Source organism: Bos javanicus, chromosome 15, assembly GCF_032452875.1.
Source record: "Bos javanicus breed banteng chromosome 15, ARS-OSU_banteng_1.0, whole genome shotgun sequence".
In the NCBI taxonomy this organism is placed as follows: Eukaryota; Metazoa; Chordata; class Mammalia; order Artiodactyla; family Bovidae; genus Bos; species Bos javanicus.
This window is the reverse complement of record NC_083882.1, coordinates 70,846,743-70,873,943: the sequence shown is the minus strand read 5'-3', so window position 1 is coordinate 70,873,943 and position 27,201 is coordinate 70,846,743. Positions and strand designations below refer to the sequence as shown.

The 27,201-nt window shown below is 38.2% G+C and overlaps 1 protein-coding gene across 2 annotated transcripts in view; it reads left to right on the top strand.

The window, feature by feature from the left end:
- LRRC4C (leucine rich repeat containing 4C) overlaps window positions 1-27,201 on the top strand; it is a 1,431,417-nt gene that overhangs the window by 1,185,317 nt on the left and 218,899 nt on the right. For both annotated transcript variants that reach the window (XM_061381179.1, XM_061381176.1), the window contains exon 6: window positions 21,410-21,506. The gene's annotated coding sequence lies outside the window, so the exon portion shown is untranslated. The remainder of the gene's footprint in view (window positions 1-21,409; window positions 21,507-27,201) is intronic.

Sequence of the window (27,201 nt, the reverse complement as noted above, 5' to 3'; positions counted from 1 at the left end):
CAGACCACCTGACCTGCCTCCTGAGAAATCTATATGCAGGTCAAGAAGCAACATTTAGAAATGGACATGAAACAACAAACTGGTTCTAAATCAGGAAAGGAGTACTTCAAGGCTGTATATTGTCACCCTGCTTATTTAACTTATATGTAGAGTACATCACGAGAAATGCTGGGCTGGATGAAGCACAAGCTAGAATCAAGATTTCCGGGAGCAATAATCTCAGATATGATGCAGATGACACCACCATTACAGCAGAAAGAGGAGAACTGAAGAGCTTCTTGATGAAAGTGAAAGAAGAGAGTGAAAAAGTTAGCTTTAAACTCAACATTCAGAAAACTAAGACCGTGGCATCTGGTCCCATTACTTCATGGCAAACAGATGAGGAAACAATGGAAACAGTGACACACTTTATTTTGGGGGGCTCCAAAATCACTGCAGATGATGACTGCAGCCATGAAATTAAAAGACGCTTTCTCTTTGGGAGAAAAGTTATGATAAGCCTAGATAGCATATTAAAAAGCAGAGACATTACTTCATCATCAAAGGACCTTCTGGTAAAAACTATGGTTTTTCCAGTATGGATGTGAGAGTTGGACTATGAAGATAGCTGATATAGAAGAATTGATGCTTTTGAACTGCAAGGAGATCCAACCAGTCCATTCTAAAGGAAATCAGTCCTGAACATCCATTGGAAGGACTGATGCTGACACTGAAACTCCAGTACCTGGGCCACCTAATGTGAAGAACTGACACATTTGAAAAATACCCTGATTCTGGGTTGAAAGCAGGAGGAGAAGGGGATGCCAGAGTATGAGATGGTTGGATGGCATCACCAACTCGGACATGAGTCTGAGTAAGCTCCAGGAGTTGATGATGGACAGGAAAGCCTGGTATGCTGCAATCCATGGAGTCACAAAGAGTCAAAGAGTCAGACACGACAGAGTGACTGAACCGAATTGAACTGATATACATCACTGACTCGATGGACGTGAGTCTGAGTGAACTCCGGGAGTTGGTGATGGACAGGGAGGACTGGCATGCTGTTATTCATGGGGTCGCAAAGAGTCGGACATGACTGAGTGACTGAACTGAACTGAACTGATATTATATATATATATATATATATATAATATGAAGAAATAATATATATATATATATATATATAAAGAAATGTTCATAATATAGGGTCTGATAATTGGTTTAGTGGAAATATGTGTATACAGTATATTAGAAACAAGGAGAAGAACATTCAATTTTTCCCAGCTGATATAAAAAGTGAAGATGGTGCTAAAATTTAAAGAACAACTAGAGAGTTGACCACAAAATAGTGTGCTCACTCACCTAGAGCCAGATATCACGGAGTGTGAAGTCAAGTGGGCCTTAGAAAACATTACAATGAACAAAGCTAGTGGAGGTGATGGAATTCCAGCTATTATAAATCCTAAAAGATTATTCTGTTAAGTACTGCACTCAATATACCTGCAAATGTGGAAATTCAGCAGTGCCATGAAATTAAAAGACGTTTGCTCCTTTGAAGAATACTTACAACAAACTTAGACAGTGTATTAAGAAGCAGACACATCACTTTGGCGACAACAGTCCATGTATTCAAAGCTATGATTTTTCCAGTAGTCATGTACGGATGTGAGAGTTGGGCCATAAAAAAGGCTGAGTGCTGAAGAATTAATGCTTTCAAACTCTGGAGCTGGAGGAGTCTTGAGAGTCCCTTGGACAGAAAGGAGATCAAATCAGTCAATCCTAAAGGAAATCAACCTTGATATTCACTGGAAGGACTGATGCTGAAGCTCCAATACTTTGGCCACCTGATGTGAAGCGACTCATTGGAAAAGACCCTGATGCTGGGAAAGATAAAGAGCAGGAGGAGCAGGGGCTACAGAGGATGAGATGGTTGGATGGCATTACCGACTCAATGGACATGAGTTTGAGCAAGTTCCTGGAGACAGCGAAGGACAGGACAGCCTGGTGAGCTGTGGTCCATGGGGTTGCAAAGAGTCAGACATGACCAAGCAACTGAACAACAAGAAAAGAGTTGTCAGGTGGACAGAGAAGGAAACTCTAGTCCATGAACAGTGATATGAAAGAAAATGATATTTTCAAGGAATTAGATGTGCTTCAGTTTTTTAGACTGTAAAGTAAAAGTGGTAAGATTTTGGAAATTGGAACCCTGGAAAGGGAGACCATTAAAAGGAAAAATCAGATACCTTAATTCACACATAAGTGCTGCTGATGAAAAAGATGTTAAACTGCTTGTTGTAGTCTGAATTGTATTTCCCGGAAACACATGTTGAAATCTTAACCTCTGATAGCTGTGAATGTGACTTTATTTGGAAATAGTACTTTGCAACTGTAATTACATTAAGCTGAACTCCCATTGGATTAGGGTGGGCTCTAAATTCAATGACTTGTCTCTTTATGTTATTGTTGTTGTTGTTGAGTCACTAAGTCCTTCATATTTATGTAGGATCAGTTGTAATGTCTCCTGCCAGGGCTCTAGGTCAACTGGACTGATCTCTGGAAATGGCTGGAGGAGTTGAAGCTGAGTATAGGACCAAGAGCACAGAGGAGAATAACTCCTGCTGCCAGACTGGCTGACTGTGGCTATGAGGAAACTGGATAAGCGTATAGGGGCCTTTTAGGATCTTGGGAGACACAAATGGGAAGTTCTCTTGTTTGACCCTGTGTCTATTTTCTAGCTCATGAGACTGCAGTTCAGCAGGAGCTGATGCTGAGTAGAAGACTAATTCAGGATCTTTGCAGGAGCAGACAGGAGTGTTTCTTACAAAGTCCCTGTGTCACCTAGAATATTCATAGACTGTGGCTGGGACAGGCTGGAGCTTAGTTATATGATACTCTCAGAACTGACAGATCCACTGAATTTGGTGGGCCCACTTTCAGAGACTCAACAGATAGCGACCAAGAAGGTCTGAAGTTGGTTCGAAGGACACTTCAGGGTCCGTGGTCAGGACTGAGTGCCCGTATGTCTGTTTCCTACTGCAAAGGTGGACATGGTCTTTTCCAGGTCTCTTGGTGTACAGTGATGTTGACAGACCCAAAGCTATTGCTAAGTTCTCAGGGGTCCTGAGACATTTATGTTTTTGCAGCCAGGATCGCAGTCAGTTTCAAAGGATCACAGTTAACTTTTTGCAAATCTGACTGGCTCTTCATGGTCTTGGACTTTAGGGGTTTCACAATCTCCTCCTGAGTCCCAGAGCTCCCTTGAAGGCAGTTTCGTCTGTGGATGGATGCCAGATCATTGTTGCTAAGGGGAGAATATGTGCGAGAAACGTCTCATTGCCATTTTGTTGATGTTACATCACTCCCCACATCTTGACTTTGAGCTCCTGACTTCCATAACTGTGAGAGAATAAATTTCAGTTGTTTAAACCCAACCTTTTTATGGTACTTTGTTGTAGTAGTCCCAGGAAACTAATACCCTGCTCAAGTCCATTTGATTTTTAAAGGCCATATATGTAGAGAAAACTTCATTAGAAAAACTTCTCTGGGAATTTCCCTGGTGGGCCAGTGGCTAAGACTGTGCTCCCAAAGCAGGGAGTCTGAGTTTGACGCCTGGTCAGGGAACTAAATGCCATGTGCTGCAACTAAGACTTGTCACAGGCAAATCAGTAATTTTTAAAAACAGAAAAAATTCTCCAATATTCGTACACAAGTTAAGGCACTTGGCCAATGCTGATAATCCCATCGCCAACTCTACCACACAATCAGTGGCAATTCACATATGCTCTTAATTCAACTGCCTCTTCTATTAATATCAAACTGTCCTAACTCATTGGATTCAGAGAATGACACTATATTAAAAGAAAGTAACTACCAACTGACTGTATAGTCTATACTTGAATACTCAAATGATAATAAGCTCACTACTTTCAAAGCAATCTATTCCACCCTTGGATAGTTTTGATGGCCTTGACACTACGTTAAGCTGAAATTGCATTTCCTGTCATGACCAAATAGGGTTCTTGTTTTTCCGTGCCTTGAGGCACACCAAATAGATTCCATTGCACTTTATCAGAACAACCCAGGGATCCTGATTCCTGGCCAGCATCCTGCGAGTCTATTTGCTTTCTGCAGACTCCCTGCCCTTAGAGCGTGGCCCCTGTGATGTGGTTTCAGCTGACAGCCCCGTTCCAGTTGCTTCCCTCGTCTTGTTTACATGGATTGTGTGCGGTGGCATTTCAGCTCCATGCCTTTTCGCTGCTAGTCAGCACAGTGTGGGCTGCGTTCTCCCATGAAATCACGGTATGGCTAGTTTGCCCAAGTAAAACAAGGCTTAATTAAATCTTAATGTTGCACCCGGCTCTTACAGAATTGTTGTTTTCACTTCCTTGTGCCATTAGCAGAATACAGCATGAGAGCCTATGGAGGACAGAAGCAGCCTCACTCACAGAGCAGCATTTTGTTATCATCAACAGTCTCCTTTCACCGAGCTTACTTTTTGGCTCATCATAGAAGTCTCAATTTCTCTTTGCCGACAAAGAGACCTATGTGTAGCAATGTTCATTATTTTTGAGTTATGAAAAAGTCTTAAAATTCATTAAGATCTCTGAATGCAAAGAAGCAAAATTTAGAACAGAAAGTTTTGGGGGTTTCCCTCTCATGGTGCTACTCAGTAACCTCTTTCATATTTGTGAAGTGTCTAAATTAAAATTACTACTTTTCCAAGCCCTCCAAAAGCTAAATAGCCTATAAAGTAATTCATATTTGAATGGATATAATTTCTCTTCTATCTTTCATTTATGACAGAAATAATCATCATGATTATTAATCTCTGGTGAAACAAATAAACTAAAAGATTTATTTTTAAACAAGGCGTTCCCGCTTAGGAATTCCGGAGACTACCAGTTTTTTCAGTCTTGTCATGAATCATCAGAAAATGTCCTGTACCTCAATTTTTAAATGTTAATCCAGTAGTTGACTCTTACTGCCTGCCTTTGAGAAGTACAAGAGAAAATGTGATTTCACGGCTTGATAAATACAGGTAGCTTGTCAACTACTTTAGTTGTCTCCAATGGTTAAAAAAAAATATATGAAACAAACTGCAATATGTAGACTTCTTGTCCTATGTCATTAAACTGATAACAATGTGAATGTATTCTTTTTGGTAGTTCACCTCCTGCTTTCTTAACCTATTTACTACAGATAATAGTAATGATATGCTCTGTTTATTTTGAGATTGAAAACCAAAGAGCTTACAAAACTTCTTGGACACCAGCTCTTGATTCTCATGTTACATAAGAATAGTTTTAAAGTGGCTATAGGGTATTAGCTCCACTTTAGATGAAATACTATGACACAGAATATTGAAAGGTATCTTTTCAAAGCTATACAGGCCACGGAAAAGTAAAATATCAAGTTTGGGTGTAAATGGTCTCATGTTAGTTCTTACTATGCAAACTAATTTATTTTAAAATATATGTGAAATTATTTCAATTTGAGTAGTCTGTGTATAAGTCTAGTTAGTGTCTACATTACATGCCTATCAACATGTGTAAAGATCATGAAATTGCTTATATATGTATATCTGTATGCATTGATCACATTCTTTAAAAAGAAGAATCTCAAAGATATCCACAGTTAGAAATTGGAAGTATAAAATGAAATAAAATCTGATTTCCTAAAGGATGTGAAGATTTCATAAATCAAATATAGAAGCAGTCAAGTTTATTGTTTGTTTAATCCTTAATTTTTACAGTAGTACCAAAGTCAATATACAGTGCAGTGAAGTCAGGTTTCTAAATTGCATTTGACTTGCCTTGTCTGACTTACTTCACTCGGTGTGACAATCTCTAGGCCCATCGATGTTGCTGCAAATGGCTTTATTTCATTCTTTTATTTCTGGCTGAGTACTGAGAAAGACAAATATCATATGATGTTACTTCTATGTGCAGTCTTTAAAGGGGGGGTACAAATGCACTTATCTATAAAACAAATATTGAGTTATAGATGTAGAACACAAAATGATGATTAACAGGAGGAAAGGGAAGGGAGGGACAAATTAGAAGATTGCAACTGACCTATACACACTAATATATAATAATATATATTATAACTAATATATATATATATATAAAATAACTAATAAGGACCTCCTGTATAGCACAGGAAGTTGTATACTCTGTAATGACCTATATGGGAAAAGAATCTAAAAAAGAGTGAATATATGTGCACATATAAGAGATTTACTTTGCTATACACCTGAAACTAACAACATTGTAAATCAACTATACTCCAATAAAAATTAAATAAAGTGCATTTGAGATATTTTTTGTTGGTGCTTAGCAGACTAAATATCTAGGAGATATACAGACCAAGGAGAAGTTATGTAAGACTCATCTCCAGTACTTGGCCTGTGCATGGCCAATTTATAGGAAGTGTTTATTCAGTGAATCTCTGACTAGCAAACTGACAGATGGACTGACTGACTAAATCAATGATTACTAAAACATACTCACACACTGAACTAAGAGCTAAGAATTATGTTGAAGCTCTATAGCTTTTGATGAATATTATCTTCTTAATGATGGCAAATGAAGATAGAAGCTCTCTTCTTGATCATTCATTTTCTCCCAGAGAACACTAAAGCTCAATGAATTTGAAATAAATCTGAAACACTGACACTTTTCATTTTGTTCTTTCTATAAAGAAATGAAGAAGAGTTCTTCCTATGTGAACAAGACACCTCACATGAGCCCAAAGGGCATGTGCCCTCCACAAAGGATCTGTGTTAAAATTCCTGTGGTAGAAATCAGTGACTTTCTGCATGGATCCATGTGGAAGTCAGTTCGGTTCAGTGCAGTTCAGTCACTCAGTCATGTCTGATTTTTTGCGACCTCATGGACTGCAGCATACCAGGCTTCCCTGTCCATCACCAACTCCCAGAGCTTACTCAAATTTGTGTCCATCAAGTCCGTGATACCATCCAACCATCTCATCCTCTGTCATCCCCTTCTCCTCCTGCCTTCAATCTTTTCCAGCATCAGGGTCTTTTCCTATAAGTCAGTTCTTCACATCAGGTGGCCAAAGTATTGGAGCTTCAGCTTCAGCATCACTCCTTCCAGTGAATATTCAGGTCTGATTTCCTTGAGGATGGACTGGTTTGATCTCTTTGCAGTCTAAGGGACTCTCAAGAGTCTTCTCCAACATCACAGTTCAAAAGCATCAATTCCTCGGTGCTCAGCTTTCTTTATGGTCCAACTCTCACATCCATACATGACTACTGGAAAAACCATAGCTTTGACTAGATGGACGTTTGTGAGCAGAGTAGTGTATCTATTTTTTAATGTGCTGTCTAAGACCTTCTAGAACTAACACCAAAAAAAAAAAAAAAAAAGATGTCCTTTTCATCATAGGGGATTGGAATGCAAAAGTAGGAAGTCAAGAGATACCTGGAGTCACAGGCAAGTTTGGCCTTGGGGTACAAAATGAAGCAGGGCAAAGGTTAACAGAGTTTTGTCAAGAGAACACACTGGTCATAGCAAACACCCTCTTCCAACAACACAAGAGAAGACTCTACACCTGGACATCACATAATGGTCAATACCAAATCAGATTGATTATATTTTTTGCAGCCAAAGATGGAGAAGCTCTATACGTCAGCAAAAACAAGACTTGGGATTACTGTGGTTCAGATCATGAACTCCTTATTGCAAAATTCAGACATAGATTGAAGAAAGTAGGGAAAACCGCTAGACCTTTCAGGTATGACTTAAATCAAATCCCTTACGATTGTACAGTGGAAGTGACAAATAGATTCAAGGGATTAGATTTGATAGACAGAGTGCCTGAAGATCTATAGATGGAGTTTCATGACATTGTACAGGAGGTGGTGATCAGGACCATCCCCAAGAAAAAGAAATGCAAAAAAGGCAAAATGGTTGTCTGAGGAGGCCTTACAAATAGCTGAGGAAAGAAAAGAAGCAAAAGGCAAAGGAGTAAAGGAAATATATTCCCATCTGAATGCAGAGTTCCAAAGAATAGCAAAGAGAGATAAGAAAGCCTTCCTCAGGGATCAGTGAAAAGAAATAGAGGAAACCAATAGAATGGGAAAGACTAGAGATCTCTTCAAGAAAATTAGAGACACCAAGGGAATATTCTATGCAAGATGGGCTCAATAAAGGGCAGAAATGGTACAGACTTAACAGAAGCAGAAGATACTAAGAAGAGGTGGCAAGAATACACAGAAGAACTGTACAAAAAAGATCTTAATGACCCAAATAACCAAGATGGTGTGATCACTCACCTAGAGCCAGACATCCTGGAATGTGAAGTCAAGTGGGCCTTAGGAAGCATCACTACAAACAAAGCTAGTGGAGATGACGGAATTCCTGTTGAGCTACTTCAAATCTTAAAAGATGTTGCTGTTAAAGTGCTACACTCAATATGCCAGCAAATTTGGAAAACTCAGCAGTGACCACAGGACTGGAAAAGATCAGTTTTCATTCTAATCCCAAAGAAAGGCAATGCCAAAAAATGTTCAAACTACCGCAGAATTGTACTCATCTCACATACTAGCAAAGTAATGTAGAAGTCAGCAGAAGGCTTATGATATGTTTTCCTCTGCTGTTGCTGTAGACACCCCTTGGCAGCAAAGCTGACCTCCAGCATAGACCTTCTCCAGTAGCCACATTCAGCATTGAAGATTTCTCACCAGCTGCCTCAAATCTGGAAGTGTTTTTTTGTCCTATTTGTCACTTTCAATCCACATACAAATCTTACTTAGCTTCCTTTCAAAAAAAAATGTCTCCAAGTCCATCCACATTTCTCACATCCATTTCTATCACTGAGTCTAAACCTTTATCCCTCTTGCCTGGATTTTTGCAGTGTTCCTCAACTTCCCTCCCTGTACCCAATCATACCTTTACAATCTATTTTCTACACATTGCTTAAAATCATCTTTAAAAATGTAAAGCAGATCAGACTCTCTTATATATCTTACATGTTCTCTATTACACTGAGAATTAAATCCAAAAATATCATCCAAAAATCTAAAAGTCCCTGCATTTTTCCTTCTTGTCTACCTCTCCAATGTCAATTTCTAACAGTATCTTTCTTATCACACTCATAATGCAACAGTTTCTTGTTTTTGCCTTGGACAGGCTAAGTGTTGCAAATTGATCTAAGTTGTTTTGGTCCTGAACAACATATATGCACTGGATTCCTTGCTTTGAGAGATAGTAGCAGGCAAAGAAGCCTGAGCTGAATAAGGATTAGCTATCCTTTCAGTACGAAGTAATGGCACATCAAAGTCACTGACCTAATTTTGCCAAGCAAGCAAATGTTTATTAGATGTGCATGCTTGCATTAGTGAGTAAGCACAAAAGAGTTCTAAAAATGCTACTAAGATCCACCTTTTGTTCTTTTAGATGCTCTGAATGCCACCTTTCAGCAGATAGCATTCCAGAGGCAGAGTTAGTACATCCTTTTAGTTGAATCAGCCAGTGAAATGTTCTAACTCATGGCTTAGCAGTGAATGATTTATGCATCAATCCTCAGGTATATGATCTGACATAAGAATGCAACTTTCATGTCTCATTCAATTCTAAAACCATAATAATAAACACAAAGTTTTAAAAATGGATGAGGAGTGTCCCTAGAATATGTAGGTCAACCTACATATCATGAATACCCTTAATTTCACCAGTAAAGGCCCATTTCCATAAATTTTTAATGCCAAGTATCAAGACATTTATTTAATGCCAAGTATCCAGACCAGTTTACTTATTTCTAATAATTGTGATAATTAGCTGATGATCTTGTGTTGACGAAATTTTAAAAAAGAAAGTTTTGGTAGATATCTTTGGAATGTGAAATTTCTCATATAATTCTAGCTGATAACCTTTGGATTATGGGTTACTGATTGAAACAGATAGCCCCTTTTATTCCTGGAGTCAAATTTTAAGGAACTGAAACATATAATATCATACTATCAACACTGAAGTAATATCTGTTATTTGAAAACATTTTAACATTATTTCAAGAATTTTCCAAGTGTTGTTGTCAGTGTCTAGGAAATGGTATAAAAAAACACCCTTTCTAAAGCTCTACACATACCAGCTCTTATCATCCTTCAGGCTAAAGCCTAAATGTCACCCTTTCAAAGAGTCTTTTTCTGACCAAGCTATCCAAAGAATTAGTAACAGTAAGTATAGAACAGTAATGATATCCACAACTAAAATAATTTTGAGCATTTCTATTTATCAAGTACTAGGCTAATCACTGTATATTTATTCTCTAATTTAATCCTTAGAGAAAGCCTATGGATTAGAATATGTACCTTCATTTTACAGATGAGGAAATGAAACAAAGACCCTTGCCAACAGAACGTAATGAGGAAGTGGCAGAGGTGGAATTTGAATCTAGTGAGTCTCAGTCCAGTGTTCACCCTATTGACAGTTAAGAAACACTGTCTGACCCCATCCTAGTATAATAACATCATTCTGTTTATTTCTTAATCGTTTTCCCATAATCTGTAAATGTTTTTATTTAACTCTTTTTTTCTCATCTCTCACCAAAATATAATTTTTTCAGGGCAAATGATAATGACCGGCTTATTCATTATTCTATCACAGAATCTAATACATATCCTGGAACATAGTTGGTGTTCAACAAATTTAGTTTTGCACAATGAATAAGAGTGGCAGAACACAGGGAAAGCAGTGCAAAGTCCCTCTCTCTCTCCTTGACCCATATCACTCCAGAGTCAAAAGAAAGCCATGAAGGTTGGCATTGCTGAGTCTTTCTGACATTCCCAACTACCTGTCTTGCATCTGGTATCACATGAACTCAATCAAAGACTTGCTGGGGCCTATTTGGACATCTGTTGTGGAGAAGGAACTGCTACATTCCATCCATCTCTGCAATATTGCCAGAGCAATAGTTCTTAAACCAAGCCCCCTTAAACACATCAGAATCCTATATAATTCATTAAGACAAGAAAACATAAATAAAAGGTATACAGATTAGGGAGAAAGAAATAAAACTTTCTTTGTTCACAGATGACATCACTGTTTGTACAGACAATCTGTAAGAATCAACAAAATCTACCAGAATAAGTGAGCATAACAAAGTTGCAGGATATAAAGTTAATACACAAAAGTTAGTCTCTTTTCCATGTATAAGCAGTAAACAAATAAAATTTGATGTTAACAACATGTTGCTATTTATACTGGGTCAGCCGAAAAATCCATTCAGGTTTTTTGTAATATGGAAAAACCTGAATGAACTTTTTGGTCAACCCAATATTAGCACCACAAAAAATGAAATACATTTAAACCTAACAGAATGTGTATAAGATATACATGAAGAGAACTACAAAATTTTGGTAAAAATTATCAAGGAAGAAGTAAATATATGGAGAAATATTTCATGTTCATGAATAGAAAACACAGTAATGTCAAGATGTCAATGCTTCCCAATTTAATCTATAGATTCAGTGACAATTCTGATTTTAAAAATATACCAGCAAGTTATATGACAAACAATCATAACATTTATTTGTTGTTGCTTTAAGGGCTTCCCTGGTAGGTCAGCTGGTAAAAAAATCCACCTGTAATGCAGGAGACCCTCGTTCGATCCCTGGGTCAGGAAGATCTTCTGGAGAAGGGAACCTCTACCCACTCCAGTATTCTAGCCTCAAGAATTTGGGTCGCAAAGAGTCAGACATGATTGAGCAACTTCCAATTTCACTAGTCCCTAAGATGTGTCTGACTCTTGTGACCACATGGACTATAGCCCACCAGGCTCCTCTGTCCATGGGATTTCACAGGCAAGAATACTGGAGTGGATTGCTGTTTCATTCTCCAGGGGGTCTTCCCAAACCAGGGATCAAACCCGCGTGTCCTGCATTGCAGGAGAGACTGAGAAGTCCCTCTACAATTTACATGGAAAGGCAAAATATTGAAGGAGACAAAGTCAGAGGACTGACAATACTAGACTTGAAGACTTCCTGTAAAGCTGCAGTAATTACGACAGTGAAGCTATTGGTGAAAGAATGGACAAATACATCACTGCGACAGAATAAAGAATCTAGAAAAAGACGCACATAGTCTTGACAAAGAAGCAAAGGCAATACAATGGAGCAAAGACAGTCTTTTCAACAAATCATGCTGAAACAAGTAGACATTCACGATGCAAAAAAAAAAAAGGAAGAAAATAAAAAATAATCCGGATACAAACCTTATACCCTTCACAAAATTTAACTCAAAATGCACCACAGACCTAAATGTAAAATGCAAAACTGTAAAACTGCTAATATGCAGGAAATTCCAGATGACATTGGCTATGGCAATGAGTATTTAGTCACGCCACCGAAGGTATAATCCATGAATGAAATAGTTGATAAAGTTTATTAAAATTTTAAAAATTCTGCTCGGTGAAAGACATTGTCAAGAATGCAAAGAAGGGGAGAAAATGTTTGCAGAAGACACATCTGATAATGGACAGTTATCTAAAATGTGTAACATGTAAAATTCAACAATATCAAAACAAATAATGCCATTAAAAAATAGGGCAAAGACCCAATAGACACTTCACCAAAGAAGATATACAAAAATGTTTTAAATATCTGAAGAGATGTTCCATATCATATGTCATTAAGGAATTCAAATTAAAACAGCAACAACATACCACTACACACCTATCAGAATTTCCAAAATTAAAAATACTGACAACATCAAATGTTGGTGAGGATGTGGAACAATAAGAAATCTCATTCATTGCCGATGAGAATGTAAAATTTTACAGATGGAAGACAGTTTGGTGATTTCTTTTAAAACTGAATATACTCATATCATATGATTCAGCAATTAAGCTTCTTGGTATTCACCCAAAGGAGTTGAAAACTTATGTCTGCAAACACCTGCACATGGATGTTTACAGAAGGTTTACTCATAATTGCCAAAACTTGGAGGCAACCAAGATGCCCTTCAACAGGTGAATATGTAAATAAACTGTTGTACATCTATACAATGGAATATTATTCAATACTAAAAAGAAATGACTTATCAAGCCATAAATAAGACATGGAGAAATTTGAATGCATATTATTAAGGGAAAGAAGCCGATCCTAAAAGATTATGTACTATATGATTCCAACTATTTGAAGTTCTGGAAAAGTCAAAACAAAGGAGACAATAAAAAATGTCATTTGTTGCCCTGGGTCAGTGGGGAGGGGAAAGCGATGAATAGATGGAGCACAAAAGATTTTTAGGGCAGTTAAACTACTTTCTTGCCTTCAGAGGCCCATGAACAGTATGAAAAGGCAAAATGATAGGATACTGAAAGAGAAACTCCCAAGGTCAGTAGGTGCCCAATATGCTACTGGAGATCAGTGGAGAAATAACTCCAGAAAGAATGAAGGGATGGAGCCAAAGCAAAAACAATACCCAGCTGTGGATGGGACTGGTGATAGAAGCAAGGTCCAATGCTGTAAAGAGCAATATTGCATAGGAACCTGGAATGTCAGGTCCATGAATCAAGGCAAATTGGAAGTGGTCAAACAAGAGATGGCAAGAGTGAATGTCGACATTCTAGGAATCAGCGAACTGAAATGGACTTGAATGGGTGAATTTAACTCAGATGACCATTATATCTATTACTGTGGGCAGGAATCCCTTAGAAGAAATGGAGAAGCTATCACGGTCAACAAAAGAGTCCGAAATGCAGTACTTGGATGCAATCTCAAAAACGACAGAATGATCTCTGTTCATTTCCAAAGCAAACCATTCAATATCATGATAATCCAAGTCTATGCCCCAACCAGTAACACTGAAGAAGCTGAAGTTGAACGGTTCTATGCAGACCTACAAGACCTTTTAGAACACACGAAAAAGATGTCCTTTTCATTATGGGGAACTGGAATGTAAAAGTACGAAGTCAAGAAACACTTGAGGTAACAGGCAAATTTGGCCTTGGAATATGGAATGAAGCAGGGCAAAGGCTAATAGAGTTTTGCCAAGAGAACGCACTGCTCATAGCAACACCCTCTTCCAACAACACAAGAGAAGACTCTATACATGGACATCACCAGATAGTCAACACTGAAATCAGATTGATTATTTTCTTTGCAGCCAAAGATGGAGAAGCTTTATATAGTCAGCAAAAACAAGACCGGGAGCTGACTGTGGCTCAGATCATGAACTCCTTATTGCCAAATTCAGACTTAAATTGAAGAAAGTCGGGAAAACCACTAGACCATTCAGGTATGACCTAAATCAAATCCCTTATGATTATACAGTGGAAGTGAGAAATAGATTTAAGGGACTAGATCTTATAGACAGAGTGCTTGATGAACTATGGACTGAGGTTCGTGACATTGTACAAGAGACAGGGATCAAGACCATCCCCATGAAAAGAAATGCAAAAAAGCAAAATGGCTGTCTGAGGAGGCCTTACAAAGCTGTGAAAAGAAGAAAAGTGAAAAGCAAAGGAGAAAAGGAAAGATATAAGCATCTGAATGCAGAGCTCCAAAGAATAGCAAAGAGAGATAAGAAAGCCTTCCTCAGCGATCAATGCAAAGAAATAGAGGAAAACAACTGAATGGGAAAGACTAGAGATCTCTTCAAGAAAATTAGAGATAGCAAGGGAACATTTCATGCAAAGATTGGCTCAATAAAGGACAGAAATGGTATGGACCTAACAGAAGCACAAGATATTAAGAAGAGGTGACAAGAACACAAAGAAGAACTGTACAAAAAAGAGCTTCATGACCCAGATAATGACGATGGTGTGACCACTCACCTAGAGCCAGACATCCTGGAATGTTAAGTCAAGTGGGGCTTAGGATGCATCACTATGAACAAAGCTAGTGGAGGTGATGGAATTCCAGTGGAGCTCTTTCAAATCCTGAAAGATGATGCTGTGAAAGCGCTGCACTCAATATGCCAGCAAATTTGTAAAACTCAGCAGTGGCCACAGGACTGGAAAAGATCTGTTTCCATTCCAATCCCAAAGAAAGGCAATGCCAAAGAATTTTCAAACTACTTCACAATTGCACTCATCTCACATGCTAGTAAAGTAATGCTCAAAATTGTCCAAGCCAGGCTTCACCAGTACCTGAACCGTGAACTTTCAGATGTTCAAGCTGGTTTTGGAAAAGGCAGAGGAACCAGAGATCAAATTGCCAACATCTGCTGGATCATGGAAAAGGCAGGAGAGTTCTAGAAAAACATCTATTTCTGCTTTATTGACTATGCCAAAGCCTTTGACAGTGTGGATCACAATAAACTGTGGGGAATTCTTCAAGAGATGGGAATACCAGACCACCTGACCTGCCTCTTGGGAAACCTGTATGCAGGTCAGGGAGCAACAGTTAGAACTGGATGTGGAACAACAGACTGGTTCCAAATAGGAAAAGGAGTACGTCAAGGCTGTGTATTGTCACCCTGCTTATTTAACTTATATGCAGAGTACATCATGAGAAACGCTAGGCTGGAAGAAGCACAAGCTGGAATCAAAATTGCCAGGAGAAGTATCAATAACCTCAGAAATGCAGACGACACCACCCTTATGGCAAAAAGTGAAGAGGAACTAAAATGCCTCTTGATGAAAGTGAAAGAGGAGAGTGAAAAAGTTGGCGTCAAGCTCAACATTCAGAAAACGAAGATCATGGCATCTGGTCCCATCACTTCGTGGGAAATAAATGGGGAAACAGTGGAAACAGTGTCAGACTTTATTTTTGGGGGCTCCAAAATCATGGCAGATGGTGACTGCAGCCATGAAATTAAAAGACGCTTACTCCTTGGAAGCAAAGTTATGAGCATCCTAGATAGCATATTGAAAAGCAGAGATATTACTTTGCCAACAAAGGTCCATCTAGTGAAGGCTATGGTTTTTCCTGTGGTCATGTATGTATGTGAGAGTTGAACTGTGAAGAAGGCTGAGCGCCAAAGAATTGATGCTTTTGAACTGTGGTGTTGGAGAAGACTCTTGAGAGTGCCTTGGGCTTCAAGGAGATCCAACCAGTCCATCCTAAAGGAGATCAGTCCTGGGTGTTCATTGGAAGGACTGATGCTGAGGCTGAAACTCCAATACTTTGACCACCTCATGTAAAGAGTTGACTCAGTGGAAAAGACCCTGATGCTGGGAGGTATTGGGGACAGGAGGAGAAGTGGATGACAGAGGATGAGATGGCTGGATGGCATCACTGACTCGATGGACATGAGTTCGAGTGAACTCTGGGAGTTGGTGATGGACAAGGAGGCCTGGCGTGCTGCAATTCATGGGGTCACAAAGAGTCGGACACGACTGAGCGACTGAACTGAACTTGAACTGAACTGAAACCACTCTGTATGATACTATAATGGTTGATACAAGTCAGTATGTGTGTGTGTGTGTTCAGGTGCATTGTGTCCAACTCTTTGAGACCCTATGGACTGTAACTGCCAGGCTCCTCTGTCCATGGAATTTTCCAGCAGGAAAACTGCAGTGGGTTGCTATTTCCTCCTTGAGGGGATGTTCCTGACTCAGGTGTTGAACCCAGATCTCCTGCGTCTTCTGCCTTGGCAGACGGATTCTTCACCACTGTGCCACCTGGGAAGCTCTACATGTCAGTACACTTTTGTCCAAACCCATAAAACATACAGTACCAAGAGTTCACTCTAATGCAAACTATAAACTTCAGTTGATAAGGATGTGTCAGTGTAGGGTCATCAATTGTAATAAACATATCACTGTTGCGGGGGATGTCCATAGTGTGGGAGGTTTTTCCAGTTTCAGTCAGTTAAGTCTCTCAGTCGTGTCCGACTCTTTGCAACCCCATGAATCGCAGCACGCCAGGCCTCCCTGTCCATCACCAACTCCCAGAGTTCACTCAGACTCACGTCCATCGAGTCAGTGATGCCATCCAGCCATCTCATCCTCTGTTGTCCCTTTCTCCTCCCACCTTCAATCTTTCCCAGCATCAGGGTATTTTCCAATGAGTGAGTTATTCACATCAGGTGGCCAAAGTATTGGAGTTTCAGCTTCAGCATCAGTCCTTCCAATGAATTTTCATGTTTAGGGATAGGAAAAATAGGGGAACTCTGTATTTTTCATTCAATTTTTGTGTGAACTTGAAACTTCTCTATGTGCTTATCAAAACAAAAATACAACAGACCATCTATATCATTTTAAGAATTGTGTTCCCACTTCTCAGTGTGGCAGGTGAGATATCTCATGAGCTTGTCCATGCCTAACCATGCATGTTAGTCTCCAACACCCACAGTTCTTTGTGTGCATGTATATACACACACACACACATACAGACACAACCTTGCCCTACATTTCTTGCTAATCATTCAGAACTTCTTGTTTATTGAAGCAAAGTCTCGAGGTCTTTTCTAGATTGTCTCCTTTTTTTTTTTTTGTCTAATTCTAACCTGTCTTTCAAGTCTTGTTTCTTCAGAAAGCTGTTCTTCATCCTCCTCCAATTTAATTCAAATGCCTCTAATTGCACCCACTGTGTACCTTCTTTTATCATAGAAGATGGCAGATCATCCTAAAAATGTTTATATATTTATGTAGGTGAGTGTATCCTTCAATAGATGATGAGTTCCTTGAAGAAGAATCTGTGTTGTTTTAGCACAGTTCTATGTCCATCATTGGTGGTCTAGAAATATCTGTCAGATAAACGAATGGAGACCAGGGACCGTGGAGTAAGCACCGATCTTAGGGCATTCCCAGACTTGACAACTGTGTATGGCAATCTGCCTTTCAGGGAAAGTGTGTGTAGTTGCTGGAAGCATTTTATGTCTTTGGTGGAGAGGGCCAATTTCATTCCCTGGTGATGTCAATATGGCAGCTTTCACCAGCCTGAAAGTCCTCTGGCACTGAAAACATATAAAGTCTGGAAGCTGTTTATGAGACTCAGAAGGTGAGTCAATAGACCCTGTTCCAAGTTGGCAAGAAGGAACATAGTCCTAAACAGCTAAAACTCCATAATTCATATTGAGCTTCTCATTAATTTAAATGTTAATGTAAATTTAAAACATGTTGTATTGATTTGGAACTATTTTTGTATGAATATTGCATAACTGAGCTGTGTAGCAGCAGAATCCAAATGGACATCTCTTCACACCAACTTGTAATTAAGAGAAAAATAAGGCTTTCTCTTTTTCTCTCTCTTGTTTTGTCATATAAGATCATTTGTTTTAGTTATAAGGTCTAGCTTATATGAGAACCTCTGGCTTTGAGTGCAACTGATTTGGATAGTCCTCAGCAAAAAGATCAAATTCTGAATCTATTATTTCAGAATATTGCACATGTAATTTCAAATATATATGGAAATCGGTGTCTTTTCCATTTCACTGATGAGAAACTTAAAGTCTCTGTGATCATGCTGGTGATTTCAGTCAATTTTCTTAGTTCTTCATCCAGAGTCCCCTTTCATTGGGATGTTTCTTTATTTAAAAGGAAAACACATTTTTCAAAGGATGTCTTAAGACATCACATAAGAGAAATAATGCTGCTGATGACAATGATGATGAAAATTTTTATATATGCTTTCTTACTCTGTACTAGATCCTGATAAAAATGTCTTTTAAAACAATTTCTCACTTAATCCCCAAAGCAGCACAGAGAGGGGGCCTCTCTCTTTGCCCCATTTTACAGATTAGGAAACTGTCCCAGAAAGAGAATGTCACTTTCCTATATTTCCACAAACAGGAAGGGATGTTGCTGGCCCTAGGAGTCATGTTGGTTTCACCTCAAAGGCTTTCATAAGCAGTGCGCTGAATCTTAAATCACACAGTGGGATTGATACATACAGACCTAGAATAATGGATTTCTTTCTGAAGAGATGCATATGAACGTGTAATTAAGGATTTGGTGTCACAATGGAGAAGTTGGGGGGCTGGAAGAAATCCAGAAGCCCAGTTCCTAGTTCCTAAACACCTTGTATCTTATCTCCTTCACCTACACACTGTGAAATCTGAACTAATTGATTAGCAAGGCGTCTTCCAGCCCCATGTTCTGTGAATTTGTGTAATGATATGATTCATTTTGTTCTGATCAACAAACCTTCTGCCTGGTTCTTCCCTTCACAAACACCCACTCCAGAGTTTCTTCACATCTGATGCCTCTGCCCTGCAGGCAGCCCCACCTAGATCAGTTCTCTGTAGGCACATGCAGACAAAGTAAACATTCTGCTCACAACACATTTCTTTGAAACCTGCTAAATGCCAGGCAGAAAACTTAGGCTAAGATGGAGAAAGCAGCATTTTGTTCCCATGAACATAGAAATGAAATATAAAAGCCATAGTCCTAGAGAGAAATCAGACAAGACCTCCATATGTCAAGAGGTGAATATTACCAGTGCATTCAGATAATAACAGACCGAGAGAACCTACTCAAATTAAATATCTCAACCCAATCCAGTGTTCTTGCCTGGAGAATCCCAGGGACGGGGGAGCCTAGTGGGCTGCTGTCCATGGGGTCGCACAGAGTCCGACACGACTGAAGCGACTTAGCAGCAGCAGCAGCAGGGGTAGGCAACAAGGTTGCAGAGCTAGAGTATATAGCATAGTAAGGACTATAGGCACTGGGTTCACACAGGCGTGCTAAGTCTGCCACTTATCATCTCTTTTTGTGCGATTGACTCATGCCTCAGTTTTTTCACCTATAAAGTGAGAATCATAAATCAAAAATTTCAGGATACATAGGGTACTTGTAAGGCTTAATCTATAAAATAAAGAGTTTAAATTAATATACATTAATAACAACAACAAAAAATGTTCATGATTTAGTTTTCAAGTTATCCTTATAAATAGTAATTTCAGTTATTGCTCAATTCTCAATTTTAGTAATTATTGTTTTTGCAGGACAATGATATATGAAACATCAATTAAATATGAATATTTCTCCCCAAAATATTTTTTTTCTTTGGAAGATATCTGACAGGGATGGAGGGAACATGTGATATAATGTCAAATTCTGTAAGCTATCTTACAAGTAGCCTTTAGTTTTCCCAGTTTCTAGAGAATTCAGATTTCTTTCTCTCAATGTTAGAATAGCAGGAAGACAGACAGCTAAATCACCGGCCCCAGAGGATTATGAATCCTGTGAATTAAAGTTCAATTTTGTTAAGCTCCATGAGATACACTGTTGATTTACTCAATAGAAAAACCTGAAAATAATTGATTACAGTCAACTTTGTATCATTCACTTACAAGAAACTAATTGTCCAGCAGAGATAGAAGCCAGTAATTGAGTACCTGGAATAAATTTTTGAAAAATTCAGGCTTTATCTAAACATGAGGGGTTTGCAACCATAAATTCTTTCTGACCATTCTACCTATATCACAATACATCCTCAGAAGGAAAATTATCACAGGATTTGAAAGATGGGAGAGGACTTGGAGGCAATTCTGCACAAAGCTCTTAATTTCATACATGGAGAGATAAAGACTCAGAGAAGTTTGGATACTTGCCCAAAATTTCCTAGCTAATTATAGTAGGGTTATGAATTGAATCTAGTTCGGATTATTACTCCAATGCCCATATTTACTTATTTTCTTTTATATATCAAACAGAAATCTGTAAATTACAGTGTGTATTTTCTAGACTTTTTTTAATGTCCATTTGGCTATTAGGGTTAAAATAAACAGATAATCATCTCTGTTGCTCTGAGCTCATGACAAAGGATAAGGGAAGAGTAAGAAGTCTCTTGGGACATCCCTGGTGGTCCAGTGGCTAAGACTCTGCACCCCCAAAACAGGGGGCCTGGATTTGATCACTGGTCAGGGAACTAGATCCCACATGCTACAACTAAGGGTTTGCATGCCACAGCCAAAGATTTCATATGCAGCAACAGAGATCAAAGAACTTGCATACTACAGCTAAGACCCAGCAAAGGCAAATAAATAAATAAATTTTTTTAAGTAAGAAGTTTCTCAAGATTTATGTACAAAAATTTATTCATAGATAAAAAACTTCTTCAATGAAATACATATGATACATGACATACTTCAATATTACAACACAAGGGCCCTTCTCTGGTGGCTTAGGTGGTAAAGCATCTGCCCGCAATGTAGGAGTACTGGGTTCGATCCCAGGGTTGGAAAGATACCCTGGAGAAGGAAATGGCAACCCATTCCAGTACTCTTGCCTGGAAAATCCCATGGATGGAGGAGCCTGCTGGGCTACAGAACATGGGGTTGCAGAGAGTTGGACACGACTGAGCAACTTCACTTTCTTTTTTCTAAGCTAAGGCAAATATCTACATCTGTATCTGCATCTATATGTTGATGTTTATATCAATGTCTATCTGTATTAAAAAGATGAATGATGAAATAAATTCTATTGGGGGTGTATGACAAGCTGGCATATCTAACCCTCAGTTTGTTCTGAATTTCACAGTATGATTTAAACATATGATATTTATGTTATCTTCCTCCAGGTATAAAAGAAACATTATCTACAGAAATCCAGAACACTTCTTTAACCTCTTTGGATTTTCTCAGGAAGATCAGGACCTGTGGAGAAATTTTGATAAGGTAAGTTCCAGGTACCACTAACTGCTTTCTTGCAACTTTCATTTTAACTTACAAAGTTGAGGGGCAAAAGTGATGTTCTAGAAGTCAAAAGAGTAAAGAAATGGAGAGCCAGATTCCACTTTCTATAAATGATACAGTTAATATCTGAGAATATTGTTTCAGTTCAGTTCAGTCACTCAGTCGTGTCCAACTCTTTGTGACCCCATGGACTGAAGCATGCCAGGCTTCCCTGTCCATCACCAACTCCCAGAGTTCACTCAAACTCATGGCCATCAAGTCAGTGGTGCCATCCAACTGTCTCATCCTCTGTTGTCTTCTTCTCCTCCTTCCTTCAATCTTTGCTAGCATCAGGGTCTTTTCCAAAGAGTCAGTTCTTTGCATCAGGTGGCCAAAGTATTGGAGCTTCAGCTTCAGCATCAGTCCTTCCAATGAACACCCAGGACTGATCTCCTTTAGGATTGACTGGTTGGATTTCCTTGAAGTCCAAGAGACTCTCAAGAGTCTTGTCCAACACCACAGTTCAAAAGCATAAATTCTTCAGTGCTCATCTTTCTTTATGGTGCAGCTCTAACATCCATACATGATCACTGGAAAAACCATAGCTTTGGCTAGATAGACCTTGGTTGGCAAATTAATGTCTCTGCTTTTTAATATGCTGTCTAGATTGGTCATAGCTTTTCTTCCAAGGAGCAAATGTCTTTTAATTTCATGGCTGCAATCACCATCTGCAGTCATTTTGGAGCCCAAAAAAACAAAGTCTGACACTGTTTCCACTGTTACCCCATCTATTTGCTGTGAAGTGATGGAACCAGATGCCATGATCTTAGTTTTCTGAATGTTGAGTTTTAAGACAGAATTTTCACTCTCCTCTTTCACTTTCATCAAGAAGCTCTTTAGTTCTTCACTTTCTGCCATATGGCTGCTGTTATCTGCATATCTGAGGTTATTGATATTTCTCCTGGCAATCTTGATTCCAGCTTGTGCTTCAGCCAAGTCATCATTTCATATGATGTGCCCTGCATATAAGTTAAATATGCAGGGTGACAATATACAGCCTTGAAGTACTCCTGTCCCGAATTGGAACCAGTCTGTTTTTCCATGTCCAGTTCTAACTGTTGCTTCTTGACCTGCATACAGATTTCTCAGGAGACAAGTAAAATGATCTTGTATTTCCATCTCTTTATGAATTTTCCACAGTTTGTTGTGATACACACAGTCAATGGCTTTGGCGTAGTCAGTAACACAGAAGTAAATGTTTATCTGGAACTCTCTTACTTTTTCGATGATCCAACGGATGTTGGCAATTTGATCTCTGGTTCCTCTGCCTTTTCTAAATCCAGCTTGAACATCTGGAAGTTCATGGTTTACATACTGTTGAAGCCTGGCTTGGAGAATTTTGAGCATTATTTTGCTACCTTGTGAGATGAGTGCCATTGTGTGGTAATTTGAGCATTCTTTGGCGTTGCCTTTCTTTGGGATCGAAATGAAACCTGAAATTTGCTGGCATATTGAGTGCAGCACTTTCACAACATCATCTTTTAGGATTTGAAATTACTCAATTGGAATTCCATCACCTCCACTAGCTTTGTTCATAGTGCCATTTCCTAAGGCCCACTTGACTTCACATTCCAGGATGTTTGGCTCTAGGTAAGTGATCACACCATCTTGATTATTTGGGTCATTAAGACCTTTTTTGTACTTCCTGGTGGCTCAGATGGTAAAGCATCTGCCTACAGTGTGGGAGACCCAGGTTCAATCCCTGGGTCAGGAAGATCTCCTGGAGAAGGGAATGGCAACCCGCTCTAGTATTCTTGCCTGAAAAATCCCATGGATGGAGGAGCCTGGTAGGCTACAGTCCATGGGGTCACAAAGAGTGGGACACGACTTCACTTTCACTTTCACTTTCTGTGTATTCTTGCCACCTCTTCTTAATATCTTCTATGAGGTCCATACCATTTCTGTCTTTTATTGTGCCCATCTTTGCATGACATGTTCTCTTGGTACCCCTAATTTTCTTTAAGAGATTTCTAGTCTTTCCCATTCTATTGTTTTCCTCTATTTCTTTGCACTGATGAAATGTTTGCACTGATTGCTTTGCACTGAGGATCAATGTTGTTTCATTGTCCAACAAACATTCCTAACCTTTAACCCGGCCATTGAATAGATTTACCTATCCATTCCAGGAAGTCTGGGGCAACTGCAGGCTCCCCTGACATGGCAGCCTGCCCTATAAAATTTCCAGTGTGGAGTAGCAGGCATGAGTGCATCTATGTGTAAATATCCCGTCCTAAAGAGGAAAGTGAAAAAATATGTTAAAGTACAACTGATAAAATCTGGCTCCCCAACTCACCAATCACATAAGCAATTCTAATGACCAAAAAAGGAGAGAGTAAGATGAGTAAAGAGAAGTAAGAATAGCTAAGATAATGGAGTTTTTTTTTTTTTCACATGGAGGAATAAAGTAGAAATACAGAATAAGTATCCTTCCCTAATATTATTGAAAAATAGGAGACTCCTGCTAAGAAAAGGAAGGGCTCTTCAAAGTTTGCATGAGGATTTTTTTAACCTAGTGGCACACTAAGAGAATCCCTCCTGAGTGATGGAGGTGGCCACAGCATTGCGATGGAGAAGCTTGCTCTAACAATCAAGCCAGATTCTAAACAGAAGTTTTGCCAATTGCCTATTAGACATCAGAAGTACAATGGACACGTGGTCTGTATTGTCATAGAGCAAATATGATAGACTGCCGGCATTTGTGGTTTTAGCTATTTTTAAAAAGCCCATTACATGCATATAATAATTTAAAAATTTTTAGGCATACTCTCTAATCATTCTGTGAAGATGGTATGAGGGAAATAGTTTATCCAGGTAGTAAGTAAGCTTTTAACTACTTTTCAGTGGACTTGTATCAATGGGAATTGTAATTATAATTTAATATATTATCTGTCCATTGCATGTATTTGTTGGTAAAAATAAAACCAAGGAAAGGGAATTTCTTGAAAGTAAAGGGAAAAAATCATAAGCTTAAAGAAAAGTAAAATAATATACTTAGTATAGGGCCATAAACCAAGATAAGTATCTGTGGAAGGTCTTAGCAGCAGTACCCACTTAATATTTTCAACTGGATGGTGCTTCTGGAATGAACAAATCCTGTTCCTTTCATATTGATATTCATTCATCTGAGATTCAAGATCATTCAAGACAATTTTGATTTATTTTGGTCATGCAATTTGGTAAGATTTTAGTGATTTGTCCTCCCCTGGGTTATATAGGAATAGCAAAAGAACCCACATGGACTGGACAATTTTATCTTCAATGATGGAACAGTGGTCTTCTGGATTTGCCACTCCACCCAAAATACATATCATGGAGAATAATTAATCACGATTAATTAACAATAATCAAATATGAGATAGGGCTATCCTCCAGATGAAGGAGTCTATATTTAGTAATATTTATTACACACCACCTTATGGCACAAAGGGTGTATCACCTATTAACATGGGTAATTACAAAAATGTATGTGCTATAGTGAAATTTAGAAGGTTGATAATTAGCAAATGTCTCTTGGGTATACCCTTAAAAATATCAAGGGACTACCGGATTGATCAACCTTTTAACCTGACACTCAAAAGTTGTATTTCTGCAAGTTTTATGTAAGCTTGAATGTATGACATCAAGTAGTTCCCCCAGAATTAAAAATCTTATGCTTAAAGAGAGAACAGAACAAGTAAGGACATATAAAAATGAAATTTACTGGGGTACCCAAACCTAAGAATCTTTCACAAACAAAAAAACCTTTAAAGAGGGATAAAGAAGTCCTAGGTCAGTAAGGCTTCCTATTCCAAGAAGAAACAAATGCAAATCTTAATTTAGAATCCTAATTTAACACCTCAAGATTCTTCCAGATTAAGTTCAACCAAAGATGTACTCACTCTTGATATTTAGTAAATGTTAGTTGAAAAAAAGAGATTGAATGAATAATTAATTTTCAATGTATTAGACAATTTTTCAAAATATACATGTTTAACCATCTGTTTTTAAATGAATCAATACCAATTTTCTCCCCTTTCTCCATATCTTCAAAGCCTATATACATTATTCTTTTAGCATAGTATTAGGAAACCAAAATTAAAAAACATAAAACAAAAAGATACAGTTAATTTAAGAGGAAACTACTATCCATCGCTGATAGATTTATCTTAAAGAATTTATCTCAGAAGTTCAAGGCTACCTGATTCCTGGGCACCAATAAATCACAACAAAATAAAATGCAATTATAGTGGTAGCATTCTAATTTTAGTTGTATCTTGAGATTTGTGAAGTTTCTAATCAGATTTTGAGTCAGTTAGTAAAATTAATGGATAATGAGTTCCATAGGAATTTTGAGTATTTAGGGAAATTTTCCAAGAATCTTTTGCAAAAACTTATTAAAATCTTAGGGGAGATTAGAAAATCCAACCATTCCTTTGATTAACTACCACAGCTCTTCCCTATGTATTGTGTATAAACTCTGCCATGCAGACTTTTGTCCCATTTGGAAATGTTATTAAGAATTGGCCTACCTGTACTCATTTCTGATTTCTCCTTGCTAATAGAAGGACTGAGAATTATTGTCTTCTGAAAGGTGGTTATATGAACAGAGCAACAGATTGGAACAAGTAAATTTCCAAATAGCCTTGTCAGGTTTGCGATTCATATACAAAAAGTAGACATCTACATGGGTTAAGTTACAGTGTCTGTTCCTTGATGATTGGCATTTTTATAGGAACAGATAGAATTACTCTTATTCCTGGAAATATATCTATAAATTACATTCCCATGTCTAAAATGAGATATGTAATTTCAAGTTAAAAAATATTATTGCCCCAATCTAAAGAGAACTAGAAGGATATTTGCTATTGTCACATCCATGGGAATTTTTGGATAAAAAGTACATAGCTTTTTGTTTTGTGTTTTTTTCCAGTTTGGGTTGTCTCTTTGGGCAGTATTGATCGTGACTGAAATAGTTATTGGATCTGACTCACAGAGTTCCTGCTTATAGAAAAAACATGCCCACATTCCCATGACTCAGTCCCTGGTTAACAAATCTTTACACCATAAATCTGATGTAGCCTTATTCAGGGAGATTTCAAGCCCTATGGGATGCCTCCTCCTAGCATCTTTAAATTAAAAATTGAGTTAAAACACCAGTAGTGGCAAGAGTGTAGAGAAATAGTGTTTTATAAAATTGTTGATAGTGTAACTTGATGTCTCTTTCTGGAGACTAACATGGCATGTTGTCAGAAGTCTTTAAAATGTGCCTGCCCCTGACCTGATATTTTCTTTTCTAAGACTTATCTTAAAGAAATCACTGAACAAATGAATATAGATATATGTACATGCATAATCATTGCAGCAATATAAATAGGTGCAATCTATCGGAAACAAGCCAAATGTCTGAAAAACAAAGAATTTATTATAATATGGCCTATTGATATAATAAACCACTATTCAGTCAATAGCAATGATGCTGCTGTTTTGAATATATAGACATGAGACATATTCACAATACATTAGCAATTTAAAAATCTGATTACGGGAATTTATGCCAGTGTGACATCAATAATTATATGTTATATATATGTTATATACTGTATATGTATAAAAAGAATCTGAGTGATAGGATTATGGCTTATTCTTTTTATATATTGGT